This window comes from Schistocerca cancellata, chromosome 4, assembly GCF_023864275.1.
Source record: "Schistocerca cancellata isolate TAMUIC-IGC-003103 chromosome 4, iqSchCanc2.1, whole genome shotgun sequence".
Classification (NCBI taxonomy): domain Eukaryota; kingdom Metazoa; phylum Arthropoda; class Insecta; order Orthoptera; family Acrididae; genus Schistocerca; species Schistocerca cancellata.
The window spans coordinates 234,233,768-234,242,505 of NC_064629.1; the positions used below are offsets into that span (position 1 = coordinate 234,233,768).

An 8,738-nucleotide genomic window follows, 5' to 3' on the forward strand; every position below is an offset into this window, starting at 1 on the left:
TGATAATTACTTGTCTGATTTTCATTCTCATTATAAATACGGGATTCTATTTTAATTGTTTGGAATAATAGCACTCCGTCTTCAGGCCACGAGTGGCCTTCCGGGACCATCTGACCGCCGTGTCATCCTCAGTGGAGGATGCGGATAGGAGGGGCGTGGGGTCAGCACCCCGCTCTCCCCGTCGTTATGATGGTATTCTTGACCGAAGCCGCTACTGTTCGGTCGAGTAGCTCCTAAATTGGCATCACGAGGCTGAGTGCATCCCGAAAAATGGCAACAGCGCATGGTGGCCTGGATGGTCACCCATCCAAGTGCCGATCACGCCCGACAGCGCTTAACTTCGGTGATCTCACGGGAACCGGTGTATCCACTGCAGCAAGGCCGTTGCCTGGAATAATACCAAACCAATGAATTAAACATTAATTTATTTTACTGAGTGCAACATTTAACGTCACGATAATAATGTCAATATCCTGGGTGCTTTCACAATTATAAACCAATGGATAATTTGCTCAGGTAATGGATGTGGACTGGACGTATTCACGTTCATGCTAGTGTCTGTGTGCTAGAGTCATACATTTACTGCACACCGGATTTTATTACATGCATTACGATTAGTATGGTGCAACAAGTTAGAAGTAATGCACCACAGACGAACGCTATCTGGACTTGGTTATGAAGTTCCGAGCTAAGGTGCATTCCGCGATTCTAAATTAGCAGATGTATGGCCGAAAGCTCCGCACACTAACGAGCCGCTACACATCGCTTAGCATTCCCCCTTTTGCTCGCCTCCAAGACGGCGGATTTCGCCGAAGCGACCAGAATTCGGCCCTGCGCAGCCTCTGTCCCTTCTGCACAACGCGGTACTTACCTCGCAGCCCAGTTCCTTTCAGACTAGAACGCTAAGAGGGTTCCTTAAGCAAACTGCCGACTAGGGTCTGTTCCTGCGGTGAAGCCACACGTGCAGCTTAACTGAGAGAAACTGTCCAAGAACGGAATATTGCTCTCGCTACCCACACCGCTAATAAGACAGGCTAATTCACGTAAGGTACCTGTCATTCCCTGGACTATGAGATCGAACCCACGTGTTACTTGGAACCTTCATAAACATTACCCACATGATGATTATTAAAATCGCCCTACAATATATTAATTATATGTATACTAAGATGGTATCTGTTCTTTTGGACATGTCCGAAAGAACAGATACCATCGGTGACCATGCAGCTCGTTAGAATGAAATTACAATGAAATGAACATCCTTAGCTGCTTACAGGCGTTGACATACGTCAACGGGCACAGATGAAAATGTGTGCCCCGACCGCGACTCGAACCCGGGATCTCCTGCTTACATGGCAGACGCTCTATCCATCTGAGCCACCGAGTACACAGACGATTGCGCGACTGCAGGGATTTATCTCTGGCACGCCTCCCGCGAAATCCACATTCTCAACGTATTGTCCCGCACTACATTCGTAGTGCCTCCGCCCATTATACTCATTACTCGCGGCGCGTTGCCGATACCCGTAAGAGTTCGGGCACTGTTCGTGCATTCGCACAGAAGAAGAGGATGGTCAAGTGGCCGGTGAGCCTTAACTATATGTATACTAAGATGGTGTCTGTTCTTTTGAAGCCAGCACTTCAGCACTAGTCAAAGTTTTATAACCGCGTCCTTTGACAGTAGTCTACAGTGATGGCTCCAGTTATTTCTTCTGACCACTGGAGGCAGGATTGTGGAAATCAGTTTCTTCGCTACTATTGTCTATCAAAGTTGTAACACAACGACCGACTTCCAAGCCTTTGGATAGCCGCCACCTCCTCAGAGTTCTTTCCACCATCACGGTGTCTGCGGTGGACCTCGTTGGAGCGTAACTATCGATATCGAGAAGCTTTTGCCATAGTAACCAATACAGTCGTCTCAACTACGACTACTTTAAAGAGTTCATAGAGGGCAGTTAACACACACAGTCTGCACACAAAATCGATCACATTATGTCCGGCCCGGCCGCGGTGGTCTAGCGGTTCAGGCGCTCAGTCCGGAACCGCGCGACTACTACGGTCGCAGGTTCGAATCCTGCCTCGGGCATGGATGTGTGTGATGTCCTTAGGTTAGTTAGGTTTAAGTAGTTCTAAGTTCTAGGGGACTGATGACCACAGATGTTAAGTCCCATAGTGCTCAGAGCCATTATGTCCGGTATTTCGTTTTTTTAATTTTAAGTCGATTATAACACGATTTGTTATGAACCGTTATGTATGTAATTTTTGTGTATATTTTTATACCTGATTTTCTTGTAAATTTCAATTATACTATGTAACGTAGCATACCTCAAGTAATGAGTACATGTTTGGTTTTCAGTCATGTAATGGCGTATCCGTTGGGCGGTGCTTACAGTATGTATTCTCGAGTAATGCTGCCTTATTAAGCAATTAACATCCGTGTTCTCTCGTTCCAGCAACACCAGCCGCCATCATGGGTATAGCATTTTATTTTGCTATTAGTGTAACTTCAATAGTAGACATTTTTAGCCATGTTGTCATTTCTTTGTACAGCAATCCCTCTGAATATGTGTTTCTATTGTATTGCAATAATCACAGCCTGATGATGGTCTAAATTATTGACAGAAACCGGCTGCCAACCAAACTAAAGATCTGTTGCGATCGAGACTGTTTTATTGAATTTTAACCCGTAAAACAGTTTCCGTTCACTGAGTGCCACGAGAAAGTTCAAGATTTATTGACATCGTAGCAGAGGCCTCATAATGTTCAAATCGGATTTCAGGCAATCGTACTGTTTCACTAGCGACCCATATTACTTCCGTTGCACACGCGAAAACTGATTTATTGCTAAAAAAATGGTTCAAATGGCTCTGAGCACTATGGGACATAACTTCTGAGGTCATCAGTCCCGTAGAACTTAGAACTACTTAAACCTAACTAACCTAAGGACATCACACACATCCATGCCCGAGGCACGATTCGAACCTGCGATCGTAGCGTTCACGCGGTTCCAGACTGTAGCGCCTAGAACCGCTCGGCCACCCCGGCCGGCTGATTTATTGCTAGTTCATACACAAATAAAGACACAGTTCCCAGTTAACCACTGTCTTTCTGCTGTACTAATTGATACGGTTCACATATTAATTTAAAAGTTTCAACCTTCTCCTCACATACGAAAGTCACCGCACCAGCCATGTCCTCACGTCAACAAGATCAATCTCCCTCTACCCCAACCCTAACTCACGACTCTTCAGTTTGATAGCCGAAACAAGCTCTGTTAAGGGACGGTTACAAAAAGATACATTAAATATTTCTGTTCAGACAGATGTATGTATCGTATATAAATGAAGCGCCATTTATCACTAACACAATGAATAAAAGAAAATAAGAAAAGGGGAGAAGATATTTGTATAGGCTCGCTAGACGTGCTTCTCTATAAGTGAACGTCGCTGGAGGCGCTGTGCACCACGGAGAAGTTTACTGTTGAAATTACGACAGCGTGTGTTCCAAGAAGAGTCGGGCAACATATTAGTTCCTCCCACATACGACTCGCGAAGAGGCCAAGACGATAAAATCACAGAAATTATAGCTCATTCTAAGAGCTATTGGGTCGTTCTTCCACGTATAGGTAAAAGGGAAAACTGTAGTGATTCTAGTAGTACCCTCCAACAAATACCGTAAGGTGGTTAGCGACGTATAGACGCATGGCTTCTTTCACAAAGAATTTAACTGACCTCTTGCGGCCGGCCGGAGTGGCCGAGAGGTTCTAGACGCTACAGTCTGGAACTGCGCGACCGCTACGGACGCAGGTTCGAATCCTGCCTCGGGCATGGATGTGTGTGATGTCCTTAGGTTAGTTAGGTTTAAGTAGTTCTAAGTTCTAAGGGACTGATGACCACTGCAGTTAAGTCCCATAGTGCTCAGAGCCTTTTGAACCATTTTTTGACCTCTTGCGCCGAAGGAAAGACAAGTTTGTTTTAACACACTATCGGCGACAAAAGTGTTAGGGACGGAGCACGAGCTCAGATTATAGAAGGAATTTGGCCGTACCATTTTCAAGCGAACTCTCTCGGTATTTGACTGATGTAATTCGGGAAATCTGTGAAAATCAAGTTCCAGCTGGTCGAAATGGGTTATGAATTGTGGACCACGCCAAACGAGCCTACGTCAAATTGCACGATTTTGTGAGAGCCGTAGATGCTGTTGTGGATAAGCTGAGGAGTCAGATTTTGCGACAGAAGTTAAGCAACAATCAAACCAAAGGATGAAAGCCCGTGGGTCTGTTGCAACAAAGACGATACAGATTTAATCCGTAAGGAAGGCAGTGACCTGTGTATTCCGGGATGCAAAAGGTATCCTTCTTTATACACTCCTGGAAATTGAAATAAGAACACCGTGAATTCATTGTCCCAGGAAGGGGAAACTTTATTGACACATTCCTGGGGTCAGATACATCACATGATCACACTGACAGAACCACAGGCACATAGACACAGGCAACAGAGCATGCACAATGTCGGCACTAGTACAGTGTATATCCACCTTTCGCAGCAATGCAGGCTGCTATTCTCCCATGGAGACGATCGTAGAGATGCTGGATGTAGTCCTGTGGAACAGCTTGCCATGCCATTTCCACCTGGCGCCTCAGTTGGACCAGCGTTCGTGCTGGACGTGCAGACCGCGTGAGACGACGCTTCATCCAGTCCCAAACATGCTCAATGGGGGACAGATCCGGAGATCTTGCTGGCCAGGGTAGTTGACTTACACCTTCTAGAGCACGTTGGGTGGCACGGGATACATGCGGACGTGCATTGTCCTGTTGGAACAGCAAGTTCCCTTGCCGGTCTAGGAATGGTAGAACGATGGGTTCGATGACGGTTTGGATGTACCGTGCACTATTCAGTGTCCCCTCGACGATCACCAGTGGTGTACGGCCAGTGTAGGAGATCGCTCCCCACACCATGATGCCGGGTGTTGGCCCTGTGTGCCTCGGTCGTATGCAGTCCTGATTGTGGCGCTCACCTGCACGGCGCCAAACACGCATACGACCATCATTGGCACCAAGGCAGAAGCGACTCTCATCGCTGAAGACGACTCGTCTCCATTCGTCCCTCCATTCACGCCTGTCGCGACACCACTGGAGGCGGGCTGCACGATGTTGGGGCGTGAGCGGAAGACGGCCTAACGGTGTGCGGGACCGTAGCCCAGCTTCATGGAGACGGTTGCGAATGGTCCTCGCCGATACCCCAGGATCAACAGTGTCCCTAATTTGCTGGGAAGTGGCGGTGCGGTCCCCTACGGCACTGCGTAGGATCCTATGGTCTTGGCGTGCATCCGTGCGTCGCTGCGGTCCGGTCCCAGGTCGACGGGCACGTGCACCTTCCACCGACCACTGGCGACAACATCGATGTACTGTGGAGACCTCACGCCCCACGTGTTGAGCAATTCGGTGGTACGTCCACCCGGCCTCCCGCATGCCCACTATACGCCCTCGCTCAAAGTCCGTCAACTGCACATACGGTTCACGTCCACGCTGTCGCGGCATGCTACCAGTGTTAAAGACTGCGATGGAGCTCCGTATGCCACGGCAAACTGGCTGACACTGACGGCGGCGGTGCACAAATGCTGCGCAGCTAGCGCCATTCGACGGCCAACACCGCGGTTCCTGGTGTGTCCGCTGTGCCGTGCGTGTGATCATTGCTTGTACAGCCCTCTCGCAGTGTCCGGAGCAAGTATGGTGGGTCTGACACACCGGTGTCAATGTGTTCTTTTTTCCATTTCCAGGAGTGTATTATCTTGCAAAGAGGGATATTTTAACAGGAAACTGCTAAGCAAATCTTTTGATTCAGGTGGATGATAAATATTTTGTAAGAGATTTAGGCTGTTGTATAGAAAATCTGTTGACTGGATAGAACATCTGTTCACAAAAGTGAAATGCTAACGAGAGAACTGAAGCGGTTAAAGTATAGATTATTGAATCATCCAACCTGTTCGGTAGACGTGTTACAGTATGCTTCCATTGTTACCACATATAAAGATCAAAATGGAATCCAATGAAGTGTTTATGGGAGCCATGTATGGGTGTTTTGCACTCTTCTTGGATTACATTTTGATAAAGGAACCAACTTCCTGAGTAAATACTGGCAGAAGTGCTCTTATCTGACAGAGAACTATTTTTAAGAGTATGTGCATTTCTTTTCTAGTAGAAAACATTTCGCTGCCAATTCGAGAAATTTGTCTCCTGTCCGCTTAATACAAAAGCTTCAGTAATGGAATTCGTCTCAGTCTCTACTTTACGTTATTGTTAATGCTAGTGGTATTTTAAAATCGTAAGAAATTATAAAAATTTGAATTCATGAGAGGGTAAATGTTCGGTGAAGCAGTTTTCAGTATGACTTATCATTTTAACGCTATTCCAAAACAACAGCAAAGGGTAAAGTAAATTTAAAAACCCTGGGAACAGCACGATGGCGCTTACACATGTGTGGACAAACGTTCCTGAGATTTTCTAATATGTTTGTAGTCATAAAAATCATATTTGTCACCTATAGGTCGTGTTTCTGCTATTTTCCTAGTATATATGTACTAAGGTTTGGGAAAACTGCAGTACCAAGCCAGATGCATGTGACGGCAGTTAAGTAACGACACACAAATGGTTAGAATTGCGGAACTGAACATGATCTCTGACTTTGTAAATACCGAATGGTCTCAAGCCCCCACGTGCAGCATTCTGTCCCAGTAAAGGTTTGATCACGGACTTTCAAAAGGGTCCTGGATACATACTTGGGGATTTCTCTGAACATGATTCTAAGCAAAACCATAATGAATGCAGACCCTTGACGAACCGGTTACCGACAAATTATAAACCAGAAATAAACAACTTTGCACCACTATTAACGATATTTTCCTGTCCCCTTCTATGATGGAAGAGAAAGGACAGTTTAGAAGCCAACAGCTGGTCCTGAGTAACTTAGCAGACTGGCATCCGGAAAGAAGTTTCCATTTCCGGCACTGCCAGGAATTTATAAGCCTTCAAACTGGCCACCACAGATTTTTCTTCAAAAAAGGAATAATTAATTCTATTCCAGAATACCTCTACAGTGGATAAGAAGTAGGTGAGAATAAACTTCTTCACCCTACGTTTCGAAACTTTTCTGGTATCTATCAGACATTACATTCCCATGGATAAATCGTCCAAGAGTTTTATAGCTGCATATATCATCCCTTTCTGTGTAAGGCTTCGATTTGCTAAATGGTAATACCAAGCACTTTTCCTTCGAGTATTGTATTTACGAAAATCTCTTTTGCTGTCGTATTCAAATGCAAAGTTGTCAACGAGTTTCGCAAGTGAATAAATGTACTATGATTATGTAGTTAACTTTCCCAGCTGCTGAAGAGATGCCTGCAACACACAAGTGCGTGAACCTCACGGTTAATACTACTGATACGCCAATTAGGTGTCGTCGGAACAATATTTATGTAACCAGTTAACTATATTAAAAGTGTTAGTTTACAGGAGCGTATGGTGAAAACTTGCTCGAAAAGGAAGGTCATCGTCGTCGTCTGCGGATCGTTCGGATTAAATCCGTTGGGTTGATTCACATCACCGTTCCTGGTTGATTCCTATAGTCTTATCGCAGACGGCCTCGGACCTTCCGGCAGCATGCTTCTCTTCAGTAATATTTATAGATCTGTCTTAGTATTTGTCGAGCATGCGAGAACACAGTTTTTTCATCATAGCATTTTATTTGGCAACCGAAAATTCGCTTGTACAGTACATAGACCGCAGCGGTCCAGAGGTAAAATGGAATTTACCTGCTTCTTCCATACTAGATTACATGTTTCACATAATAATAGTAACTGTCGGATGCGTTGTAAATATACACTTTTGCAGTCTGATAACAGATGGCGTTCACCTTCATGGTTCGCTTGACAGAAGAAACAACAAACAACGTTAATAGCTCATCTTCTTCCACCAATTGCAAATATTAATTCCTGTTTAGTGTTCCACTGTTAAAAGACGCAAATCGTAGAATTACTGATGAATTTCATAAGAGTTGTGTGTTTCCCGTGAATACGACTGTTTTACTGTCATGTGAAGCTAATGTATTCTTTCTTCGTTCTCGCAAAGACAAGAAAGACGGTCTTTTTGTTAAGTTCATAGCATATGTGTGCTACGGTTTTAGATAGTTGCAGTCATAGTCAAATACATGTGACGAAGCCGGAGAATGCTGCTCAGGTAAGGGATATAACGACACACAAATGGTGAGAATTATGGAACGGCAGATTTCTGACTTTTCGAATTCCGAATTGTATGATGCTGTCAACGTACTGCGTTAGGATCCACAAAATATTTGATCAAGGAGTAAGAAGTTCTGGATACGTTTTTCAGAGCTCTCCCTGTACACGTTTTGTATACGTAGCATCAAACGAATTGACCGAATTTTCTCTCTTCTATTATTTGGCGTTGCTGGTCTACCATTCTCCACGTACACTAGTCGTTGTGAATGCAGGGCTACATCTCGACCTATTGGCCTAAATCGCACGACGTCCGAGCCTTTTTTTGTCTCCAGAGTCCCACAGAAAAGTGGAGTGAAGAGCATGTTTATGTTTGCTAGAGATTTATGAGTCCTGTTTTACAATTAATGCGTCGAGAAGTTATCGAGTTTCTAGAAACATGTCCTCTCATTTAAAACGACAGCCTTCCGCCCAATTCTTGGTGTTGCGAATAAGACTCTGTT

At 45.0% G+C, this 8,738-nt stretch overlaps 1 pseudogene; it reads right to left on the reverse strand.

Moving 5' to 3' along the window:
- Positions 1–271: 271 nt before the first annotated feature.
- On the reverse strand, positions 272–389 carry LOC126185667 (5S ribosomal RNA; annotated as a pseudogene).
- Between the last annotated feature and the right edge of the window lie 8,349 nt (positions 390–8,738).